Below are 26,430 nucleotides of genomic sequence, written 5' to 3'. Positions count from 1 at the left end.
TGGAGATTGCTGACATCAAGGTCCAGTTTGCTTTTCTCGAGTCAGCAGTAATGAATCTGTAACATCAGAGTGGACAACAAGAAATGGATGCAGCAGCAACTGAAATGAAAGAACGAAAAGAGGAAAGCGAAAAGAAGAAAGGGAAAGAGAAAAGAGAAACAGAGGCTGGAAAGAACTCTGAAGATAGGACCAGCAAAAGACTTCGCATTGATTAAATTCAGGTGAAGTGGTACAGGGTAAAGAAAGTCAAGTTTCGTTTACTATCTGTGAATGTAAGTTTAGTGAAAAGAATTTGTTAGAATTATTTTCGAAGAAGTTTTATAGTTTTCACATGTTCCATATTGCAATCTGTTTTGTTCTAGCAATTGATATCTTAGAAGTTTTATAGACTTCACATTAACAGATAAATTATCTGTTAATGTTTCACCCCTGAATGAATTAAATTTCTCTGTCGATAGAAAAATCCTCTTTGTCTCATTCATGGTTGTTATTCGCTTTGCTGTGATTAGTTTTGAGAAATGTATGATTATATTTTTGAGGGGGAACAATACTAAACTGCTCAGTCGAAATCACGAAATTGACTACCCACAAAGATCAGTTGTCTAGTAAGATTTATAAGTATTGTTGTGGATTATGAAGTATTGTTTCAATTGAATAAGTTTTAAATCTTCACGCTCATAATATCTTTTACTCAACTGACGTGTTTATAACTTTAACTGATTGTTGGGAACAGAGACTGAAATATTCTTGCAGAACAAGTCTTATTCAAATTGCATTTTAAATTTACTTTAACTTGTCCCGCTCATGATTTGATCTCATACTCAGCCCTTTCCATACTAGAGATTATGTCAAATATTCTTCATCATTTGAATCTCTTATTTTAAGAAGTTTTTCTGACGGGCATTTATTGTGGATTTCAAAATTCATTAAACTCAACTTGGCGCGCAGATTTTAAACCGCCGCTGTCTTTTCAAATGCCCTAAGTAACTGTTCTTCTTCCACGATCACACTTCATCACTACTTCTCTCTCTTATCACCAACTCCTTTGTCCATCTTTTCTCTCTCTTGCATGCAAACTAACCCCCTGCTCCACAACGATCAACTGTGAGAATTTCTGGTCGAAACTTTTCATTTACAGATTTGCAGAAATGCTGAGAATAGAAGAGTCGAAGAAATCTATTGATTGCAGCGAAGTTCGGTATGAACACTCAGTAGATACGCCTTCTTTTCAATCGAAACCAGGATGTGTCGAGGCTGAAGAAATCATGTCACGACATCAATGGTTATCACTGGTCATGAAAGAGGCGCCCCCGCTACTGAAATCTCAAATCAAACAGTTCTATCAAGAACTGCGCTATAACGAGTCCAGTGAACTTTTCACCAAAGTTCAGGTGTTCACCACTCCCGACTTCCAAACATAAGAAGAGGTTCAAATCAATGTCACCAAAGCAGTTCGAGAATTGTTCGGTCTATCGAACATTGGTCCCAATCCATCCTCCATCACTGATGATGAGGCGAATAAAACTCTCAAGGAAGCAATGGCTAAGGCGGACGAGACCACTGAAGGGACACTCAAGTTATCTTTCCTCAAGCTTGGTCATTACCTTTTGGCCAAGATCATACAAAAATGCTGGATAGGCGCAACCGAAATTCCCGACAAAGCTTCACAACCACATAAGAACATTTTGGCTGCTCTGATGAAGCCCGGTCCTTTTAACTGGGAGCAAGCCTACCTTGAGTTAGGTTGGAGCGAACCTCACAACTCCAAACCTGCCAATTTGCTCCGTCAAGGCAACAGAGTTTCACAAATCATCATTCACGGCATCAGTCGCCTTCCTTAAATCTTCTGGAGACCTTGGAAGTAACTGATCAAATCCGCCTCTTCAAAGTGGCGAAGAGAGGACCCAAACCCTCTAAGAAACCAAAGGTGATTGAAATCTCATCACCCCGATCTGATGAGACTGATCCCTGTGAATCGCCATCCGATCCACTTCAGAGACCACCCAGACCTTTCGGTGGAGATTCTTCAAACCCTACCCAAACTCCTTCCAAAGCTATACCTGTCCCCATCTCAAATATACCTCGTCGTCCTCGCTCCACTTCAGCCTCACTGCAAATTTCTCAACCTCTCTCATAATCAAAGCCTAAACAGAAATCCAAGGGCAAAGCAGTCCAACAATCCTCTCCTATGCCAACTCGGTATGAAACTTCTTAACAAATCAAAGCTGTTGCAGCAATACAAACTGAAGCCAAGAAAGATGCTACTCAGCATTTGAATCACCTTCTGGGTAGATTTGATACCTCTCTGAGAGTCTATGAGAATCTTCATAGACTTCTCACTTATACTTTTCTCAAGACTGCTCCCTGCTCAAACGTCAATGAGCTTCAACTTGTTGAAACTGAAGAATCATTTGCACTTGAAGAAGCTACACTGTTCAGCATCTTCAACTTTCCCAGAGTGTGGGATGTTATCTATGGATTTCTTGCTAATCACAGTTTCCCCATAGGCTCTCAATGTCATCTTTTCATCGTTGACGCGGAAAGTCAGATCTCCCTCTTGCACGTCTATCAATGCACGGCCCGTAGCTAGAAACGGCCGCCCCAAGATCAATGGAGTATTTTTGTCCTCCGGTATGTCCAACACTACGAAATCTGCAGGGAAAATAAATTGTTCCACCTGCACTAGGACATCCTCCACAATTCCCTTGGGATATGTGATGGAACGATCTGCCATCTGCAATGCAATAGAGGTAGGCTTGATATCTCCAATCTCCAATCGGTTGAAAATTGAGAGAGGCATTAAATTGATGCTTGCCCCTGAATCACAAAGAACACGTGAGAAATTCTGCCCTCCAATCTCACAAGCTATAGTAAAGCTGCCAGGGTCCTTCTGCTTCAATGGTAGCTTCCTTTGTAGCACTGCACTGCATTCCTCTGAAAGATTAATCATCTCATATTTCCCCAATTTTCTCTTGTTGGAAACTGCATCCTTGAGGAACTTGGCATAGCCTGGCATATCTCTCAAAGCATCAAGTAGATGAATGTTGATGTGAAGCTTTGAAAACATCTCCATGAACTTGGCCAACTTCTGATCCATCTTTGGCTTTGCCAGGCTATTCGGGAAGGGTGGTACAGGCTTGTACTCTGGCCTGGGAAACGTAGGAGTAAGATTAGGCTTCTTAGCATCAGAGGTTTTTGATGATGCCTTAGAAGTTGACGGTGACTCACGCACAATCGTCTCCAAGTCATCCTCCTCAACAATCTCGATATTTATCTCCTTTCCATTCTTGCCGTCCCGCTGCTCTGCAGAGGAATGGTGATCCCTCTGCTCTGGCCGATCCCTCTGCTCTGGTTGATCCCGCAGCTCCGGATGATTCTGATACTGGGTCCCGCTTCTCAAGTGAATTGCATTACACTGATTTTTGGGATTAATTTCAGTGTTGCTGGGAAAGTGGCCCGGCTTGTGCTGTGCAGCTGCTTGGTTAGCCATTTGACCAACTTGATTCTCTAACATCTGCACATGTTTAGAAAGTGCTGACACATTTTGCTCCATGTTGAACATTTTGGTTCCCAAGTTTGCCGAGTTTGTCTCTATCCCGGTGACCTTCACCAATACTTGCTTCATCATTTCCTCCATTGAATCTTTCTTTGGCTCATTGATGACTCCCCCACTAGAAACAGAAAATCCAGGTGGAGGCTGCAAAGCATTGTTGGGATTTGAATAGGAAAAATTTGGATGATTCCTATTATTTGGATGATACGGTGGATTTCCGCCCTGATGTCCTTGATAGTTTGGTCTATTGAATTGGTACTGCCGCTGGACATAATTAGCATCTTCAAACTGCGACACATCAGGTAAACTCGGCTGCTGAGGAATTTTAGCTAGCAGTGCCTTTCTCTCCAACTCATACTGCTTGTGAAGAGCTTCATATTTCTCCTTAAAATCATCTCTTTCCTCATTCACAGCTGCAATTCTTCTCGTGGAATTTCTGTCATTCGGCCATTGATAACTGTTGGAGGCCATCTCTTCTATCACACGATAGGCCTCCTTTGTATTTCTATGGAGAAGACATCCACCTGCAGTAGCATCCACCATACTTTTTGTCAGACCAGTCAAACCATTATAAAAGTGAATGATTTGCTGATCCTCCGTGAAACCATGTTGTGGACAGTTCCTGAGCAGCTCACGAAATCTTTCCCAGGCATCATGAATGGTCTCATCTCCTAGCTGGGAAAGTGAGAAATCTCTGCAATGATTTTCTGAGCTTTAGAGGCAGGAAAGTATTTTGCTAGGAAAGCTCTACACAAATCCTCCCATCCAGTAATAGCACCTCTGTCCAGACTCTTGAACCACTCATTCGCTCTGTCCCTAAGAGAGAATCCAAACATCTTCATTCTGATGGCATCAGGTGGCACTCCATTCTGCTTAATGGTGTCGCAGATATCTAGGAACTGGGTAATGTGAGCATGCGGGTTTTCAGAAGCCGCTCCACTAAACTGCTCAGCTTGCACCATGTTTATCAATCCCGGCTTCAGCTCGAATGTGTTGGCCTGCACAGTTGGTCCCCATTTGCCTCCTTGAAATTGATCAACCCGAGGCTGATACATATGATTCAGTGGTGGCTCTGGTGGAGGAGCCCGGTTGCGCTCTCTCTCTTCGTCTAGCTGCCTCTGAAGGTGTGTCACGGCTCGCACAAGAGTTTCAAGGTCCATGTTATTCTGTTGTTCTGCCATTGCTTGCTTCTTCTTTTCGCGGTTGTCTCTTTTGTATTGCTTTTCAATTTCCAAGTTCAAAGGTACTAGATGTTCCTTTCCTTTGGATCTCGTGATCATACACGCCTGAGACAACAAACAAGAAAATAAATTTTTAAAACTAAAAATAAAATAAAATAAAAATTTATAACGCTTGAAATAATGCTTAAGTCTAATCAGAAATATTAAAGTCAATTCTAAATAGTCCCTGGCAACGGCGCCAAAAAGTTGATCACTAATTTATTAGCAACAAATTACCGCAACTAACACGGTGTAATTGTAGCACATATAACAAGTAACCGAGTATCGTATCCACAGGGACTATTACAACGAATCACTCTAAGTAATCCTAATTGAACTCTAGTAATATTCAGGCAAACAAAAGAAGGACGGTTTAATTAATTAAAACGCAAATAACAATAATTAAAATCACTTAGGAAATATCAAGTATAAAAGACAACTGATCCTAGGGTAGTAAATTCATCAATTAAATCTACGAAATAAATATATTAATCCTATGTACCAGTTTAATCCAGTTATGATGAGAGATCACTTAATTAATCAATTACTCTCGCTAGAGCAGCAACGATCGTAGATTAGTAAATTCTCTATCTCCGCTAGGTCTCAAGAAAATCTACTAACTCCCAAAAGTTCCTAAGAATAGCTCCCTATGATCCACCTATCTCCGCTAGGTCTCAAGGTTAAAATCATATCATACATTCCTGAATCCGCTAAACAATTATCTCCGCTAGGTCTCAAACCGAATAGCTAAACATGCAAACTATTGATCAGATAATTCACAAGAAATCAAGCACCAGGAATTATGAATCATAAACTGGAAGGCACAAAGGTATTAACAAATAAATCACATAAATTCAATCAACTATTTACAAACCCTAAAATCAGCTAAAGGAAACTAGCCAGACATAGCAAAATAAAACTTAAACATAATTAAAAAGAACGCAATTGTAAAAACTGAATTAAATAAAAACCGAATTAAATAAAAACTGAAGTAGCGGCTTGAATCTTCAATCTTGATCCAAACCTTTAAAAACTAGAAAGCAATAAAATTCTAAAGCTAAAAACTAAAGTATGAATACTAGGGTTCGGGGTTCTTTTTTAATAGGTCAAAGGAAGGCCTATTTATAAGCTTCAGATTTCCTTTGGATCACCATAAAAGTTGCCATGCAAAGTAGAATTCTAATGGCAATAGAATCGTGTGAATTAAGGCAACTCTCCAGCTAGATGCGCACTCCGAAGAAACTCTCCCACTTGCGCCGACTTCGCAGCTCTCGCCAGAGGAATGATGATCTCTCTGGCATTTCGTCAACTCTGGTCAGCGGGGAATCAACTCCTCTGACATTTTCCGCTCTGGCTTTCTTCAGAGGAATGGTGACTTCTCTGAAATTGAGGTCTTGACTTCTCTGGCAGCTGGGACTCTCGGCAGAGGAATATGTGATTCCTCTGCTCTGGCTTCTCTATTCCTCTGACTAGCGACTCCCCTGATTGATTTCTCTGGCGATTCCGCACTCGCTTCGATTCCTCTGACTCCAGTGAAATGGTGATTTCTCTGCTCTGGAGATGTCGGTTCCTCTGGAAAACGCTAGATTCATCCAAAACTGCATTCTTCCATCTCGAGAGTCTAAATCTCCTGCAAAGCATAAAATACACCATAAACGCACCAAATTCCAGAAGATTATCTTTAAACACGCACATTCAAACCCTTAAAAATAGTGTAAATTAAACATAAATCAAGTCCCCACTGTATCTCCCGTGTTGGACATTCCAACAGTTACTGTTGAAGATCCCTCAACTCCAGAAGGACTTGTAGAGGACATCACTGTTGATTCGTTTCCGTCTACATTCCCACCGAAATCATCTAATGATCCTACTCAAACAGAGAATGTCAACCTCAGACCTTCTTTTGTTCCTTATTTTCCAACAGATGATGAACATGTCATTCCCTCAGCTCCCGCCACTGAAGCTGATCCTTCCACCTCTCATTAAGGAGCTTCTTCCTCACAAAGGCAACACAGGGCACCGCATGTTCCTCCAGAGCTCCCTGTTGAATTTATTGAAATTCCACGTAAGCCCAGAATTGTCAGATACGATTCTGATGTAGATACAGATGGCCGGATCACTGAGTGGAAAGGAAGACAACCTCACAAGGTTACCTTCAAAATTCCCGAAGGCACGGAAGATCCAATTCAAGCTTTACTGGATATCATATTTGACCAGCAAATGGAGATTGCAACACTCAAGCATGATCGAGAACGTCAAGACAGCTATGGCAAAAAATTCCTCAAGCATCTGATCGCTGTTGAAAAATAGGTAACTGATGACATGATCGACCATGATGTTCGAATCAAGGCTCTTGCCTGCAGGATTAACGAACAACGTGTCACGCATATCGAATACGTTCAGGAAATGGTCCCCGTTCAAGTTTCCTTTCCAATACTGAAACAGAACCATAAGGACCTTCATACTCATGTACTAGAAGCAAAAGTCCAGTTGAAGCAACAGTTTCTAGATTTACACCAACAACTTGGTAGTCTTCGCATTGAATTCATGACTGCTATAGATGCCAAACTTATGGTTGCAGAAGCACTCCGCCAGTTCAAGTCAAGGTTGCTCGACTGGAAGGTGAGATCAACTCTATTCGTAATTCATCCGATTCAGCTCTCATCCAGATGATGCTTTCTGACCTCCGGGAGCTCCAAAGAAAAGTTAACTCACTCCCTAGTGATGATGCCAAAAAGGAAGAAGAGTATTTGGATGATCGTGCTTCCCCTGATCTCCCCGCTGATCTTGCACTGGCCTTTGCCGAATCCAAGTCTATCGTCGCACAGCCTAAAGTAACTCCTGCTCCCGCTCCCTCAGTATCAGGTGAGTACAAAAGGAAGAGATCCAGAGAAGAAAGGTCGTCCAGAGATCTCGAGCCTAAAGCCAAAAAGGCTCTCCAACTTGGCAGCATTGCTCTTCCTCCACCTCCAACTATTAATCTGCAAGAAGAACAAAGATTAAAATCATATGTTGCAGAAGGTCTTCCTAATGTCCCATCTGGACAGTTGCGATAGAATTGATACTTGGGTACCTGCTGACATGAATGACTGGTGGGAAAAGCTAAAGGAATGCTATACCAAGTGGATAGTCTTTGCAAATCTGGATTGGACTCCTGATTTTCAAAGACAGGCCTGGAGATACTTCATGGTCAATTGGGTTGAACGAGACTTCATCGAAAGACTTTGGGATGCTCAGAAGGAAGCAAGGATTCAAATGATTCCTTATCCACTGAAGAAGAGTATCTGCCCTCCCAGAGTCAGAAATGGTGTCAACAGAGACATTATCAAGAGAGAAGTAAATTCTATACGTAGGATATGGAATGTAACCAAGGATAATAACCCAAATGATTATCAAGAGATCTACAAGACAGTCTTCGCTTTGTATGGTCAGAAATCTTAGCTGATAGGATTGTCCTCTTCCGTAAGTTCTGTTTTGTAATGTAACTGATTTCTCATCAGTTTTCATGAAATAAAATGAAATTCTTTTGATCTCAACCGGAAGACAATATCTTTTTGTCCAGGCTCTGATTATTTACTTCAGTTTTGTCTTCGTTTAGTTTGTTTGAACTGTTGTATTTTTCCTTCGAATCCAAGTTCATAGGTTATCTTGTTAAGAGGGAATAGTATTCCTGCGCAGTCGTCTTTCTGTACGATCAATATCAGGATCAAACACCAATGCTCTTACAGCTCTACGAGTTCCACGCATACACCAGTAGCGGAATATGGAATGAGAAGAGAACAAAATTGCTGCGCGTTACTCCCCGGCAACGGCACCAATTTTGACACACACCCGTCGTGCGGTGTGGACAAAATACCTGTGTATGCCCAGTACAGACAGTACACGCTCCTACTTTTCACAACAAGAACTTTAGTCTTAGCGGTAAGCGTAGGGTCGAATCCCACAGGGAGTGAGGAACCACTTTGTTCTCCTACGACAAACTGAGGTGTCACAATTCTCAATCTGTATACGCTGCACAAGAAATAAACAAGATCAATAATAACAAAGGGGTGAGGTTATTCGGTTAGGTCATAACTGTTGTTAACATTCGTTCGGTCATAGGCACACTGATGATCCGTCTATGATCCATACAAACCAAAGGCGTGGCCCAAAGACATTGGGGCGTTTCAAGGGTTTATACTTCACATATAGGATGGTTGATCTCATTGTGGTCACTTAGTCCGAAGATCACACAATCCCCGGTCACAAGGCAGTGCTTCACTTCTCCGTAGATAGTAGCCATACCCGTTACTCACCAAGTATGGCCCTCACCAACCTTCTCTCCCGAGGTCCCCAACTCCATGCTTTTAGTGACACATGCCTCCTGGACTCAACTATTTCCGGCTTTGTCAGCCGACCAGTCATAGACATGCTACGGCGCCGAGATTGCTTTCCTCGTTTGATAACCATGGCTTTATGCCTCGTCACAGTTGATGGATAGCCTCTAGAGAAGCCCAAGACTGAGGAAGGGCAGTGTATCCCATCAACCCTTTCCCCACCTTTTGGATCTACAACGCCTTTTGTTGACGCTGCTCAGCTACTCGGTCTTAGGCATACCGATTGTTGTACCTTGGTATACCCTGGCCTTTGCTTGTCATGGACAACGTTTTACCGAACGGAGATCACCCGTTAGGCCCCTACTGCCCATGGTTTCGAACAGATCCTTCCGAAACCACGAGATTCAACCGGAAGAACAAATGCCTCACGAATGTTTACATGTTAACAACAATTACTTCCACCCCTAAAACCTCACCTAAAGAATTACTCACACATAACAGAATTCATAAATGTAAAATAGATTGAACACATGATAGAACGAAAAGAAATAATGAAATAGGTAAATAGTACCTAGGCTTCAAGCCTTCGAACTTGTTCAAAAGTAAAAACACAACGGAATAGGGAAAAGCACGGAAATGTAAATTGTTTCGGATGCCACACACGGCGAACTTAAAATGATAACTTAAGTAAACAAGAGTTTCAAGGTGCCAGAAACTTGTGCACGCTGCACATCGTTAGTCTTTTATACTGCCGGATGGTAGAGGCCTAACCCTAGCTGCGCCGGTTCCAAATCTTCGCCGGGATCTTCTTTCCTTAATTAGCTCGATCTTTGATTGATCCTGATTGAAGATGGCGTCCAGCTGCAAGCTTAGTCAACCTTTCCCATTCCTTCGATCCTTCCAGTTTCTTCTTCTTTCTTCCACTTGTTTCTTCGAGATCTCCGAGATTGACCTTTCCTTTTATGGCCCTGGCTGTCTGCTTCTCCTGGTAACGATCAGACGGACTGCTCTTATCGGTGTGGCTCATACCAGGTGGTTGCTCCAGGTTCCCATGCCCCAAGTTGAATTGGAGAGGAACTTGTTGGCCGAAGCTCCATGCTGGTAAACATGACTTAGCAATCTGGGCTCGGTAATGCCCATTCTGAACGCATTTCCTCCGTTTCTGCTCTACTGATCTTCCTTCCTCCACAACTTTGTTTTTCCCCCTGACAGACCTGTACCGACACAAATAAAGAGAAAAATAGGGCCAAATGGCCCAAAAGTCGGAGACGCATCACACCTACACACTTAAAGCATACTTGTCCTCAAGTATGTAGGTGGATTCACAGAAGACACGGACGAAAAGGTTGAAAGAAAAGGAATAAAACTAAAAGACACGAAACTTGCACAGATTTCAGGATCAGATCATACCAACATGCATTATTCAGTTCAAACAGACCACAAACCAGAGTAATGATCATGCATAAAGTGTGATGGTAGTCTCTCTTTTCGCTCAAGCACCGGGTTAAGTGTTTACACTCATAATTTGCTTTGCTAGTTCCTCTAAGAGTTTGATTGAAGACTACAAGTTAAGCACACTAGTATGACTCATCAAAGGGTCTTTGTTGGGTTGTAATGGGGCATACGGAGCTAAGGTGAGGTATATATGGTTCAGTGGCTAATTTCAGTATCACCCTTACTCAGTATACGCGTCCAGTACAGCTACAACCAACCCTTAATTTCCCGCTTTCAATGGGGTTCATTTTTCTTTGATTCTATTTGTGGGCAATCATTTTTATTCACCAAATTTTTTTTGTGCCCAGATTTCTTTCTTTCTTATAATTCCCTGTTCACCATTTCATTCACTTCATAAATTCTTTCTCCTAGATATAGCATTAACAAAGCTCAAGAAAGAATGAATTCGGCTCAAGTTGGCATACAAGGGATTATTTTTCACATTACATATCAAAGAAAAATCTGGGGCCCTAAATCAAAGAATCGTGCCCAAATCACACAAGTCATGTACTAGCAAAAATGAGTCCTCAAACAAAGTCAAGATTTCCTAGTCACAGCAAATTCTCACCACAAACATACATTTTTTTCAATTTGGCCCTGATCTCACCGGTGGGGTACTCTCAGTATCCTCACAGCTACCATCATGCATTTCATACTCAATCCACCAATTCATACCAAGACTGAAATCAGTATGCACAATCCTTCACCATCAAACAATGCAAGTAGACTCGACTCAAACACAGATTAAACAGACACTAAAACAAGAAAAGCAAAAAGATAAAATAAAACCTAATCTATGAGTTCAGGGAAAAGGTACTTAGTCGTTTCGGCCGGAGGATCTCGCCTCCGCAGTCAGCATCTCCTTGACTTCTTTTAAAGCCAGCTTCCATCACTTTGAATCCTTCTTCCACAGTATCCCTCAACGTGGCCACTTCTCCTCCCAGCATCACCAGCTCGTCTTTGATTTCCTTCAGTTCGGCCGTCAGCTTGATAATCTCGCCACTGATTGGGCGAGAAGTTCCCTGTTCCTGTGCAACCTTCGGTTCAGGTCGAACTGAGCTGCCTTCTGGTTGGACCAAACGGTAGCTACCACCTTCATCCATCTCAACAATCCGCCAACGCACCATCCGCCCAATATCAAAGAGTCGGGTTTCTGCCGCAGCTGCCTCATCCGGGGCTTTCTCGTTGAAACCCGCAAGCTTCTTCGCCGAGAGGGTCACCAGTGGGCACAGGGAGAGATACTTGTTGGTATGGGTTACCCCATACTGAAATTGCAGTGCAGCGGTGAACCCAAAGTTCACCCTCTTTCTCTCCACCATGCACCAGAGCACAAAGAGGTCTTGCTGCGTGACTACGTTGGATCCCTCGATTCGGCCATAGATGTTATAGGCCAACCAACGATGGCAAATCTGCAGGGCTGGGTCGCAGAGTTCGTTGGATTTGCTGATATTCTTCACATATTTGGCCCCCGTTGAGAGTTGGGACCAGTACTGGTCAATCTGACTGCGCCACTCCGGTGGAGCCATGGTTTCAGCTTGTTTGTACTCATCATCGTACACTTCCTTGTCCTCTATTACTCCCAGGTGGATGTTCAAGTCGTTGATGGACAGTGGAAACACCTTCCCTTGCAATTGGAAGCGGAGGGTACCTGGTGTTTCGATTGAGTAATTTCCCTTTGGCTTGAACTCTACCGTACTCATGAACTCTTCCGACAAATTCTTGAATGCCAACACATTCCACTTCAGAATCTTCCCCCAACCAATGCTCTCGAAATATCCCTCCACACGTTCTTTTATCCCGAAAATCTCCAAGACTTCAGTCACCAGAAAATACCAAGGAGTTATCTCCCGATTCTGTAAAACGGCATACCTCTGACTGTCCCTCGGTATGGCCGTCTCCATAGTGCTGGGTCATACCACTCCCATGCGCTTGACGCCCTTGGGTTTTGAGGTGATTGTGCTCGTCACCGGCTTAGCAGGGGCGACCACATCCTCCGAGTTGGAGCTTTCAACCGTCTCGGTTCTCTCTGGGTCTACTTCCATCGGCTCCTCCATCTCCTTGGCCTTCCCTTTTTCGGCTGCAGTGGGTTTCCTTGGTTTCTTACTCTATTCAGCTTTTGTTCGGGTCTTACTGCCTGCCGGTGCCGGTTTGGCCTTAACTGGTAGTGGGGGTTTGGCAACATCTAGCTTTCTTTTCACTCCGGGTCTCTTGCTCTAGGGTGTCGGAATTTCTACTTCCCTCTCCTGAACGGCCTCAACTTCCTCTGCTTCATCATCCTCTTCCTCGTCCACCTTCTCTTCTTCGCCCTTTTTCCTCCTCCGCTTCCGTTTCCTCGGAAGCTGTTTTTCCCTCCTGCATGGAGGTTTCTGGAAATTTTGGTTGCGGTTGAGCTTGAATAGGTGGTGGTGCGACAGTGGATCGCGCCGGAGTTGCTTTGCTCGCCTGAGCCTTCTTTGATTTCTTCACAGGAGGGGTGAGCTCGGGCTCCCCTTCTTCCGGTTGCGTCTCGGCGGCTGCTCTTGCTACTTCTCGTTCCTCTTGTTGGAGGACTTCGGCACACCCTTTGTCCTCGGGCTGGATCTTCAGCAAAGGGTCTTCGGTGATTTTAGTGGAGGTCTCCTCCGAAGCGGTCCGCCTTGTGGTACGCTTTGGAGGTGGGAGTTTGGCGTCTTTCTTCTTCGGCGGTTGGGTATTTCCGGAGCCTGCTCCTCCTTTGGTTTTTGCCATTGCGAATTGCAGAGATCACAAGACTTAGAATTTGTGCGGAAGTTTTGGATTTTGTGGGGTTTTTTTTTTTTTGGAGGCAAGGTTGGTTTTTAAGAAAGGTGATCGGTAATTATGGGAATTTAGGGTTTGAGGCGAGTGGTGATCGTGGTGTAGCAGTTTTTCGGAGGTTAGGGTTTGTGGGGAAGGAGATCGTGGGTTGAGGCTTTGAATATGGTAAGTGTGACGGTTATGGCAGAAAAAGAATTTTTAAGGAAATAAAAACTTGGCCAAAATTTGAAATTCAAATTTCTGCGGAAATCGAAGAGTTGCAGTCACATCGCCGCCTGCCTCTGACACGCTCGCGTCATCTCCCTCTGTAAGCCCTCTTCCAGACCGTTCCAATCCCTAACTCTCCACCTACACACTTTGCAACGCAAAGTGGGCTTGGATCAACCTCTGGGCCTCCTTCCAAATTATCTCGGCCCGACTTTCCTGCATGTTAGTGCATCCAAACAAAAATAAAACAACCTTAAAGAAAAAGAAAATTCGGTATAGACCATACCGAAGTAACCACACTGGGTTGCCTCCCAGCAAGCGCTCTTGTTTCTCGTCTTGAGCTCGACCTTCCTTCACTCTTCACTCGTACTCAGGGTCGAGAAGGTGGCACTCCTCCTTCTCCTTTCCTACTTCAGCAAGCTCATGATAGGGCTTTAGGCGATGCCCATTTACCACGAACGTATCAACTCCATTGTGATCATATACTTCAATGCTTCCATTTGAAAAGATTCCTTTGATCACGAATGGTCCTGACCACTTTGAACGAAGCTTCCCAGCCATCATCTTGAAGCGTGAATTGAAAAGTAGGACTTTTTGTCCCACCAAGAATTCCTTCTTCCTGATCTTGGCATCATGGATCCTTCTGGTTCGCTCTTTATAGAGCACCACATTATCGTAAGCCTCCAACCGAAGTTCTTCCAACTCACTCAGCTGCAATTTTCTTGCTTCTCCAGCTAGGGTCATACTGAGATTAATTTGCTTGATTGCCCAGTACGCCTTATGTTCAATTTCCACAGGTAAGTGACATCTTTTCCCATAAAGCAAGCAGAACGGGGACATTCCAATGGGTGTCTTGAAAGCAGTTCTGTATGCCCATAACGCATCCCCCAAATGGTCACTCCAGTCCTTACGGTTGGGGTGCACCACCTTTTCCAGGATGCTCTTTATCTCCCTATTGGAAATCTCGGCCTGGCCATTTGCTTGGGGGTGATATGCAGTGGTGACCTTGTGTGTCACCCCCATCTTCTTGGTTAGTGCTCTGATAATGGCATTACAGAAATGAGACCCTTGGTCACTGATTAGAATTTTGGGTATACCATATCTCCCGAACACTTGTTCCTTCAGGAATCCTGCCACGGTATGAGCATCATTGCTTGCGGTTGCCTTGGCTTCAACCCACTTTGATACGTAATCCACTGCCACCAAAATGTATTCGTAGTTCTTTGACTTTGGGAAGGGTCCCATAAAGTCAATCCCCCATACATCAAAAATTTCGACCGGCATGATCGGAACTTGTGGCATTTCATCCTTTGCGGTAATACCTCCAGTCATCTGGCACTTCGGGCAGCTCTGTACCCATTTCCTTGCATCCGTAAATATGGTGGGCCAGTAGAATCCACTCTCCAAGATTCTGTGGGCCGTGCGCTTTCCTCCAAAATGTCCGCTATTTGCTGTTCCATGACACATGTCCAAAATTTGGGCATGCTCATCCTCAGGTATGCATCTCCGTATGACTTGATCTGCTCCAGTCTTCCAGAGATATGGATCCTCCTAGTAATAGTATCGTGCTTGCATGAGTAACTTCCGTTGTTCGAATCTTGTCAATCCTGAGGGTAACTCTTTGGTAATCAGATAGTTAGCTATATCCGCATACCAGGGCTCCTGCTTGGTTAGAGCATACAGTTCTTCTTCTTCCTCTAGGATGCTCATGGAATATAGTCTCTCGTCTGGAAAGGTATCGGTAATGGGCATACCGTCATCTTCTTCCAGTTGCAACCTGCTCAAATGATCTGCTACGAGGTTCGCAGCTCCTTTCTTGGCCATCAAATATTTCAACGCGGCATGATCCGTGTAGACCACCGCCTTCGTTCCCAAAAGGTAGGAACGAAACTTCTCTATGGCAAACACCACCGCCAAGAGTTCTTTCTCAGTAGTGGTATAGCTGCACTGTGCTGGATTCAGTGTTTTGGATGCGTAGTAGATCACGCAACTCTCTTTGCCTTTCTTCTGTCCCAGTACTACTCCAACGGCGTGGCTGCTGGCATCGCACATGATCTCGAACGGTATATCCCACACCGGCGGTTGAATAATGGGGGCCGACACCAACTTGTTTCTCAAAATCGTGAATGCCTCCTTACAATCATCATCAAACTCAAACGGCACATCTTGTTGAAGAAGTCTGGTCATAGGCTGGGCAATCTTGGCGAAATCTTTGATAAATCGCCGGTAGAAACCTGCATGGCCAAGGAAAGCCCGTATGTGCTTTACGGTAGTCGGGTAAGGCAATTTGGCGATGGAATCAACTTTTGCCTTGTCCACTTCAATTCCCCTTTCTGAAATCACATGGCCAAGCACTATTCCTTCCATTACCATAAAATGGCGCCTTTCATAATTGAGGACCAGGCTCTTCTCCACACATCTTTTCAAGACGAGCTCTAGATGCTTCAAACAAGTGTCGAAAGAGCTCCCATATACGGTGAAGTCGTCCATGAAGACTTCAATGCAATTTTCCAATAGATCGGAGAAGATGCTCATCATGCACCGTTAAAAAGTTCCCGGTGCGTTGCATAGTCCGAACGGCATTCTCCGGTATGCGAATGTTCCAAATACGCAGGTGAAAGTGGTTTTCTCCTGGTCTTCATGTGCCACAAAAATTTGCATATATCCAGAATATCCGTCTAGAAAACAGTAATAGGCATTACCGGCCAATCTCTCCAACATCTGGTCGATAAAGGGTAATGGGAAATGGTCCTTCCTGGTTGCATCATTCAGCTTCCTGTAGTAGATGCAAACTCTCCATCCAGTCTGCAATCGGGTGGGCACAAGCTCGCCTTGATCGTTCTCCACAACTTGTATCCCCGATTTCTTCGGTACGACATGGACTGGACTCACCCATTGGCTATCGGATATGGTATAGATGATTCCCAATTCCAATAGCTTAAGAATTTCCTTTAGTACCACCTCTTTCATGACCGGGTTCATCTTTCTTTGAGAATCTCGAACGGGTTTGGCTCCCTCTTCTAGGTATATGTGGTGCATGCACTCCGTGGGACTGATGCCCTTGATATCAGCTAAGGTCCAACCGATGGCTTCCCTATTCTCTCGTAATACTCTGACCAATCGATCTTGCTGCACGACGGTTAGATCAGAACTGATGATAACTGGTAGCGTCTCTTCCGGTCCCAGATAAGCATACTGTAAATGCTTAGGTAATTGCTTGAGCTCCAAAACGGGTGCTTTCTGAATCGAAGGTAACAGCTTCTCGTTCTGCCCATACTGGGTCAATAACTCTGGTTTGCTTGTCTCTGTTCCCCCAGCTAGATAGACCTCCTGGATTAATTCCTTGATCTTCTGGTCTACCTCCACCTCGGCTTCTAAAGTGCTTTCTCGGAGAGAGTAAAGCTCCATGATGGCTTCCTTCATTTCCTCGTCCTCCATATGTTTGGCATCCCGATCAGTCAGACCATACTGAATAACCTTCTCAATGGTATCCCTGGAACCGAAGGTAATTCCTTGTTCTTGCACCAAAGGTTCAAATACATCGACCATGTCCACCGTTTCCATTGCTTGTTTCCTCTTCATGGTCTCATAGATGTTGAATTCTACTTGAACTCCGTCGAACTCACATGTCAAGATCCCGGTTTTCATATCGATCTTGGTTCCGGCGGTCATCATGAACGGCCTCCCCAATAGTATGGCATTCTCACCTGTTTCAGGTCCGGTATATAGAACATAGAAGTCTGTTGGGAAAATCAGATCCCCAACCTTGATCAGTACGTCTTCCACTACTCCTTCAGGGTAAGCGTTGGACCTGTCAGCCAACTGTACGACCACACGGGTGTCCCTCATCTCGCCAATATTCAATCTCTTGTATACAGCCAATGGCATCACATTAATGGAGGCTCCAAGATCCATCATTGCCTTATCCATATTGGTTCCTCCTATGTTGCATGGAATAGTGAACATCCCCGGATCTTTTCGCTTAGTGGGTAGCTTCCGTTAGATCACTGCCGAAACACTTTCTCCCATCACGTAGCGGACCTCTTCCTCCATTTTGACTTTCCTTGAACAAAGGTCTTTCAAGAATTTGCCATATTTGGGGATTTGCCTGATAGCATCGAGTAGAGGTATGCTCAACTCAACCTTTTGAAACATCTTCATCATTTCACTTGCTTCCTTCTCTCTAGCTTTCTGTTTCAGGCGTCCCGGGTAGGGTGCCTCGGTTGGATTGCTACCTCCAGCTTGTTCATCAGTTGGTCCCTTCCCGTTCTTGTTCCACCCTCCTCGAAGCAATTCAGCCTCTGCTAACAATTCTTCCTCCCTTTCTTCTTCCTTAGGAAACTCGGTCAACACCACTTGGGCATGTTCTCTGGGGTTGATCCCCATGGCTGGGAGTTTACCAGCGTTCTCCTCCAGTTTGGCCACTGCTTTGGTCAAATGACTAATTTGCTGGTTAGTTTGGTTCATACCGGCTCGAATCTCATTGCGAAATTTCTCGCTCTCCTTAGCCATGCTTTCAATGGCTTCTTCCCAAGGTGCTCTCCGATGTGGTGGCTGGTAAGGGGGTTGTTGCTGATTCTGGTTGTGGTGTTGAGGTGGTCCCAACTGGTATTGTTGTTGATTTTGGTTCTGATTATACTGATGACGTTGCACTGGTGCGCCCATATTGTTTTGCTGTTGGGGCTGACCATCTTGCTTCCACCGAAAGTTAGGGTGATCTCTCCACCCCGGATTGTAAGTGTTTGCATAAGGATCATACTTCCGTGGATTCCCATCATGTTCTCCGATGGCATTGACATCTACAATATCTTCGTCAAAATTGGGGCAATTTTCAGATTGATGTCCTGTGGCATCGCAAAGGCCACACTGGCGAATCTTCTTCGGTATAGTCAAGCCCGACAGAAGTTCCTTGAGTTCGTTCATACTTTTCTCCATAGTTTTCTCCAGTTTAGACATCTCCTCCTTCTCTTCAGCTCTCCTTGGTTTTTCCAAATTCCTTTCATGTCCTTCATCACGTGATTCTTCTGCCATGGTGCCCAACAATTGGAAGACCTCCAATGGAGTCTTACTCATCAACGATCCATTGCAAGCTGCCAGGACCAAACTGCGATCGTTTTTCCGCATGCCTTTTACAAAACTCTCCACCTGATCTTTTGGAGAGATTTGGTGATGAGGACAATTGCTTAACATTCTCTTGAATCTCGTCCAGTATTCGTAGAAGGATTCCAGCCCATCTTGCCTGATGTTGCGGATATCCCATCTCATCCGCTCCACCCGTGCTGCTGGGAAGAATTCTTCCAAGAAGGCCTGTTGCAGTTGTGCCCATGTAGTGACACTGCCTTCGGGTAGGTCATACAGCCATCTTCTCGCGTTGTCTACCAAGGTAAAACGGAAGAGTATCAACTTGACATACTCTTGCTGCTCATCAGTTGATTGGTGCATGATTGTCATCTCGAAATCTTGGAGATGGGTATGAGGGTCATCTCCTGGGTATTCATTGAACTTCGGCAAGATCTGAAGCAATGAGGGCTTCATGTCATACCGACGAGGTGCGAACGGATTTGCGGGTAGGGTGATTCCGTTCGGCCTCAGGTTGAGGTTAGTTGGGTATGCCAACTGTCTGAGGGTCTGCTCCGGTATGGCATCTGCTTGCTCAGCCTCTGCCATAGCTTCGCGTCTCGCTATTCGTGCTCCTGCGCGTAGTCGTCTTTCTGTACGATCAATATCAGGATCGAACACCAATGCTCTTACAGCTCTACGAGTTCCACGCATACACCAGTAGCGGAATATGGAATGAGAAGAGAACAAAATTGCTGCGCGTCACTCCCCGGCAACGACGCCAATTTTGACACACACCCGTCGTGCGGTGTGGACAAAATACCTGTGTATGCCCAGTACAGACAGTACACGCTCCTACTTTTCACAACAAGAACTTTAGTCTTAGCGGTAAGCGTAGGGTCGAATCCCACAGGGAGTGAGGAACCACTTTGTTCTCCTACGACAAACTGAGGTGTCACAATTCTCAATCTGTATACGCTGCACAAGAAATAAACAAGATCAATAATAACAAAGGGGTGAGGTTATTCGGTTAGGTCATAACTGTTGTTAACATTCGTTCGGTCATAGGCACACTGATGATCCGTCTATGATCCATACAAACCAAAGGCGTGGCCCAAAGACATTGGGGCGTTTCAAGGGTTTATACTTCACATATAGGATGGTTGATCTCATTGTGGTCACTTGGTCCGAAGATCACACAATCCCCGGTCACAAGGCAGTGCTTCACTTCTACGTAGATAGTAGCCATACCCGTTACTCACCAAGTATGGCCCTCACCAACCTTCTCTCCCGAGGTCCTCAACTCCACGCTTTTAGTGACACATGCCTCCTGGACTCAACTATTTCCGGCTTTGTCAGCCGACCAGTCATAGACATGCTACGGCGCCGAGATTGCTTTCCTCGTTTGATAACCATGGCTTTATGCCTCGTCACAGTTGATGGATAATCTCTAGAGAAGCCCAAGACTGAGGAAGGGCAGTGTATCCCATCAACCCTTTCCCCACCTTCTGGATCTACAACGCCTTTTGTTGACGCTGCTCAGTTACTCGGTCTTGGGCATACCGATTGTTGTACCTTGGTATACCCTGGCCTTTGCTTGTCATGGACAACGTTTTACCGAACGGAGATCACCCGTTAGGCCCCTACTGCCCATGGTTTCGAACAGATCCTTCCGGAACCACGAGATTCAACCGGAAGAACAAGTGCCTCACGAATGTTTACATGTTAACAACAATTACTTCCACCCCTAAAACCTCACCTAAAGAATTACTCACACATAACAGAATTCATAAATGTAAAATAGATTGAACACATGATAGAACGAAAAGAAATACTGAAATAGATAAATAGTACCTAGGCTTCAAGCCTTTGAACTTGTTCAAAAGTAAAAACACAACGGAATAGGGAAAAGCACGGAAATGTAAATTGTTTCGGATGCCACACACGGCGAACTTAAAATGATAACTAAAGTAAACAAGAGTTTCAAGGTGCCAGAAACTTGTGCACACTGCACATCGTTAGTCTTTTATACTGCCGGATGGTAGAGGCCTAACCCTAGCTGCGCCGGTTCCAAATCTTCGCCGGGATCTTCTTTCCTTAATTAGCTCGATCTTTGATTGATCCTGATTGAAGATGGAGTCCAGCTGCAAGCTTAGTCAACCTTTCCCATTCCTTCGATCCTTCCAGTTTCTTCTTCTTTCTTCCACTTGTTTCTTCGAGATCTCCGAGATTGACCTTTCCTTTTATGGCCCTGGCTGTCTGCTTCTCCTGGTAACGATCAGACGGACTGCTCTTATCGGTGTGGCTCATACCAGGTGGTTGCTCTAGGTTCCCATGCCCCAAGTTGAATTGGAGAGGTACTTGTTGGCTGAAGCTCCATGCTGGTAAACATGACTTAGCAATCTGGGCTCGGTAATGCCCATTTTGACCGCATTTCCTCCGTTTCTGCTCTACCGATCTTCCTTCATCCACAACTTTGTTTTTCCCCCTGACAGACCTGTACCGACACAAATAAAGAGAAAAATAGGGCCAAATGGCCCAAAAGTTGAAGACGCATCAGTGATTACCTTTTCAGAGATGTCCTATCTCCTGCTCCTTAGTAGCCGTTCTCACCAAACAAAGGAACCTCGAAGGCTGAAGCCTTAGCCCAAGTTCAAATCACTCACTAACGGAAGAATTCTTGAAGACCATTTCAGCCAACGAATCTATTCAAGACGTCTCCTATAAATAGAGCTGGAGGATCACTTCAATCATCACCGATTCAACTACATAAGCTGAAACGCTGCCGAATTCGTTACTTAGCATTCAAAGCCATTCCAAAGTTTGAATCGAAGAAGAGAATGACAAGCCAAAAATCAGTCACTACTGATTACATACATTCTCTTAGAACTTAGGCAAATATTGTATATCCAATGCCTAGGTATAACTGATTACAGAGAACTTGTTCTTTGTAATCTAGGTGGCAAGTTTTCGAACCTTTTTTCAATCAACCGAATCGAGAGTTTGAGTTGTAAGGAGTTCAGATCAGTGCTCTATCTCCGAAGAGATCTTAGTGTCCAGTGCGCCATAAGAGTGAGAAATCCAACCAGGTGTGTTGGTACTGAAGATATGATCTTCAGTTGTTCAGGTTTGCTGTGCATCCGTAAGCACACGCCCAGATATCCTGTGCACCCATAAGCACATGCCCAGTAAAGTTGTCGGTCTGATCAACTGACCGTGGATGTAGGAATTATTTTCCGAACAACGTAAAAATCTCTGTGTTGTTTACAGCTTTTAGTTTTTACATTCTTAATTGTGCACAAGCCTTCTCCAACTGAAAACTGATTAACTGCAAAGAGAAATTTAATTTCTGACAATGTGATTAATCTCACAGGCTATTTCAAAATAGAAGTTTTCCGCTGCGTGTGTTATTAGTCTAACTAATTTATCTTCGGATAGTCAGTAAGATTCATAACATCTCTCTGTTCAGCAAACTCGACTGAAGCTTTACGTGTATCAGTTACAGTCTTTGACTTAACTGATAACTCTTAATGAAGAGTATTCAGTATCAGTCGTCAATTTTGTTTTGCTAAAACTCTTTTAACTAAAAAGGTTGTGTCAGTTTGTGTTTCAAGTTTCATCTTCAAAAATAGCCTATAGGTGTATTCCTCCCCCTCCCCCCTCATACTCCTATTCTCCGAACCTAACATATATGAATTCACAACTTAATATTTTTGAATTCAAGATCAGATCTATGAATTTACAACTTAATTCACAACTAAATTCACAATTAGAAATAATGCTAGTCGTGAATTTAAATTTTAAATCTTGAATTTATGACTAACAATATTTCTGGTTGTGAATTCATTTAAAACTTGAATTCACGATTAATACTATTTATAGTCGTGAATTCACGACTAATAATATTTCTAGTTGTGAATTCACGCGAATTCACGAATAACACTATTTATAGTTGTGAATTCAAACTTTCAAACTTTGAATTCACAACCAATACTAGTTATTCAGTTGTGAATTCAAGTTTTAAAGCTTGAATTCACAACCAAAATTAACTATAGTTGTGAATTCGCGGGCAATTTTTAAATTTTTTAATTTAGTGGATAATTTTTAAATTTATTATTCTAAAGTGACTATCTATTAAATTAATCTTAAAATTAAACGCTCCTAAAAGAAATATTTTATTTAATCCTCGATCCAAATAGTACTAGACCATTTAGGCAATTTTTAAGGAACCGTGGAAATTTTGTGTACATCAGTTCTTTTTCGAAGAACTTCGGCTATTTAGCAATATTTTGGTTAGAGATCAGGAATTCAAAGATTATTAACGTCACAGGCTGAGACACAAGATGTAATTTAATTATTTTGGTTGGGTGATTCTATTCACAGCCCCCATTTTACTCCTTACAACCCATTTTTAATAATTAATTAGAAATTTACTATATTATCCTATATTTTATAGTCTCCAATTAAATACTACTACATTATAAATAAATCTGAAAAAATAAACACGTATAGCCTTTATTGTAATCTAAAAATATTTATAATCCCCTATATATATACCCTAGAAAGAACTGTAGCCCTGAATTCAAAATTCTGAGAACCACATGAAATAATCAAATACAAACATCAAGTTCGATTATTTTTTTCTTATTTTTTCTTATAATCTAAAACATCTTTACAGTTCTACGATGGAGATATTAGATGAAAAATCTGAAATCAAAGATACTATACTACAGGTATGTCTCCAGAACATATTTCGAACAAACGTCTGTTATTCTAATTCTTTATAAGTACAGTTTGATTTTTAATATTGCTAAATTAATTGTTCTTGAGCGGCGCCTTTAATGTGATAAGGAGGTGATGAGCGCCTATGAATGAAAAGGTGCATCAAAGTTTTGTTGCGGTTTGAAACCAGAAATTAATTATTCAAAAGCCGCAATTTTGAGCGCTTATGATTGAAATGAAAAGGTGCATCAAATTTATTTTCATGAATCTTCCAAAAAAAAAATTATTCTCACGAAGGATTGAAACCAGCAATCAATTGTTCAAAGCCGCAACAAACAACAGTCGACTACAATCTAAAGTTTTACTATTTTTTTTTTATAAAAGTTTAGCAATAATTATCAGTAATCAACTTTTTTTTTAAGTCGATCAGTAATCAATTTGGTGTTTTTGTAAGATGTATTGTATTAGAAATGGGGGCTACGAACTAATACACAATATTAGTAAAAAAAAATTGAAGCGATGAATTAATTTAAAATTTAATATAATTTGGGGTTATAAATCATAGGGTAAAATAGTAAATTTCTAATTAATTTATTTTTAATATTTTAAAAAAGGCTAGAGGATATGAATAGAATCACCCATTTTGCTTCGCTGGATCCATTAATTAGTCTTGCCTTAGTTGTCCTAACATTTAAAATCAATGGCCACTCTATACGGCCCACTCTAGAATTTTCAATTAATATGCTAATCTAATATCAGATTTAATATATATATATATATATATATATATATATATATATATATATAGGGTTAGCTTATATTGAGATTTGAAATATTTTGAGATTTTGAGATAAATGAACATATCAATAAATTCTTTGAACATAACCAATATAACTGATGAACATATGAATATATTTAATTTATTTAAAAAACACGCCACTTGTAGGGATTGAACCCCAGACCAACGCGCGTTCATAAAAATTAATTGACAAGTTCATCAAAATGTACTTATATGTTCATTTATCTCAAAATCTCAATATATATATAAATCTCAATTGAACCAATTCCTATATATATATATATATATATATATATATATATATATATATAGGCTAAGGTTCAATGAAAAATGCCTAAATGTAAGAGAAGAGAGAAATAATCTCATCCGTCAATCTTATCTAATCTAATGGACATGATTTATTCACGCCATGTTCAACGGATTTTTTCGTTGAACATATGGGGGGTCGAACCCCAGAACCCCCAAAACTATTGTATATGTTCAATATATTTGATGAATGTTCAACGAAAAAATCCGTTGAACATGACGTGAATAAATCATGTCCGTTAGATTAGATAAGATCAACGGATGAGATTACTTCTCTCTTACATTTAGGCCTTCTTCATTGAACATAACCCTAAACCTTGCAAAAATCGGACGCGTTTACTTTGGACCATTTCTAAAATTGTCGATGTAGATCTGAAGTAAGAGTTTTGAGACCCAAATTCAATCCAGATCTATCTCGTGGATTAAATTATATATAAAAAATATAGATAGTTTTATTTTTATGTTTATGTAACTCCACCCTAAACATTTATGACTAAGTTATACACATCTTTTCATAAATAAATTCCCTCCGTCCACCAAAAAAAGTTTATTTAAGGTTGGACACGAATTTTAATAAAGTTGTTAAAATAGATGTAAGTGGAGTAAAAGTAAATTTATATGAATAGTGTTAAAGTAAGCGTAAGTAGAGTAAAACTAAAAGTAGGTTTTAAAAAGTTGTTAATGAGGTAAAATAAACAAGTTCATAATTGTACAAAAAGTAAAACATGACTCTTTTTCGTGGACTAAAAAAATGGGGGTAAGTAAGATACTTTTTCGTGGACGGATGAAGTGTATAATTTATTAAAGTAATACTTTACTTTAATCTTTATTATTATTATCATTATTATTATTATTATTATTATTATTATTATTATTATTATTATTATTATTATTATTATTATTTTATTTTTCTCTATATATATGTGTGTGTATTTTTTGAAGTAGTTATTTATATATTTGTATTTCCTAAATGACGTTGCAATGTGAAAAAAAAAATCTACATCATTGTTGTAGATTGTACATATATTACACAGTTGGCATAGAATTTCGATAGCCAATACACTTTTCATATCGTATAATTCAACCATATTATTAAAAAAATTATGTTTTGATTAATGTCAAAATACAACGATACAAACTCAATAATAATCGAAACACAATTGAAAGTCAAAATACTACCAGATGAAATACAGTATGTTGAGTTTCGTTGGCTCTGGGTCTCTGCTCTCTGATGTTCAGCGCCTTCATGAGCATTGGAAACCACGTGGGAACATTTTGGATTTCCCCCGAAAGTGTTCATCCCGTGAAGTTGACCTATTTGTTGAAATTATTCTTTTATGGAGATGTTGTTCTTTTATGGAGATGTTGATTGTAAAGGCCAATGCATTAGAAAACTCACCCATAACGGAGAATTGGGTCTGAGCGGTTGGAGTTGTATTAGTTTGTTGTTGCACCTCAAAGCTTTAGCTTTACGCACCACCAGAGGTCGGTACATATCTTGTGAGACCTGGATTGGTTGGTGTTGTGAGTGGAGAGTAGTCAGTGTTCCGCCCTAGCTTTGTGACAGCTGCTTGTAAATTGAATTTTGGTTAGGCTCGTAGGGGTTCTTTTCCTTGCTCTTCATTGTTTCTGGGTGTTTGGTTTGTTGTGTTTTTTTTGTGTTTTCTTATGGCCTGCTCTTCGGTGCTTTGTTGTTGTAGGTGGATGCTGGGTCCTGGTTGCTGAGCGGTCCCTCTCAGGGATCTCTTTGTGCGATGGTTCCAGCTCCGTTCATGTTTTTTCTGTTGGGCTGTTGGTGTGCTGATACGACGCGCGCGCCCGTCGCCCGGCGCGCGGTATCAAAAATAATTTGTGTATGCCCCAGAAGGACAGTACACGCTCCTATTGCTCGCAACCAAAGAACAGTCTTAGCAGCAAGTATAGGGTCGATCCCACGGAGAGTGAGGAACTACTTTACTCCTCGGGTGCACAAATTGAGTT

General features: G+C 42.1%; 1 non-coding gene across 1 annotated transcript; it reads left to right on the top strand.

Annotated features, from left to right (window-relative positions):
- The first annotated feature begins 4,154 nt into the window (after positions 1–4,154).
- On the top strand, positions 4,155–4,260 carry LOC131013711 (small nucleolar RNA R71). Its single transcript, XR_009097798.1, has one exon. It is a non-coding gene; the product is annotated as a small nucleolar RNA R71 (small nucleolar RNA).
- The last annotated feature ends 22,170 nt before the right edge of the window (positions 4,261–26,430 follow it).

This window comes from Salvia miltiorrhiza, chromosome 2 (genome assembly GCF_028751815.1).
Source record: "Salvia miltiorrhiza cultivar Shanhuang (shh) chromosome 2, IMPLAD_Smil_shh, whole genome shotgun sequence".
Classification (NCBI taxonomy): Eukaryota; Viridiplantae; Streptophyta; class Magnoliopsida; order Lamiales; family Lamiaceae; genus Salvia; species Salvia miltiorrhiza.
Note: the sequence above shows the minus strand (reverse complement) of the source record. Positions and strands in the feature narration are given on the sequence as shown.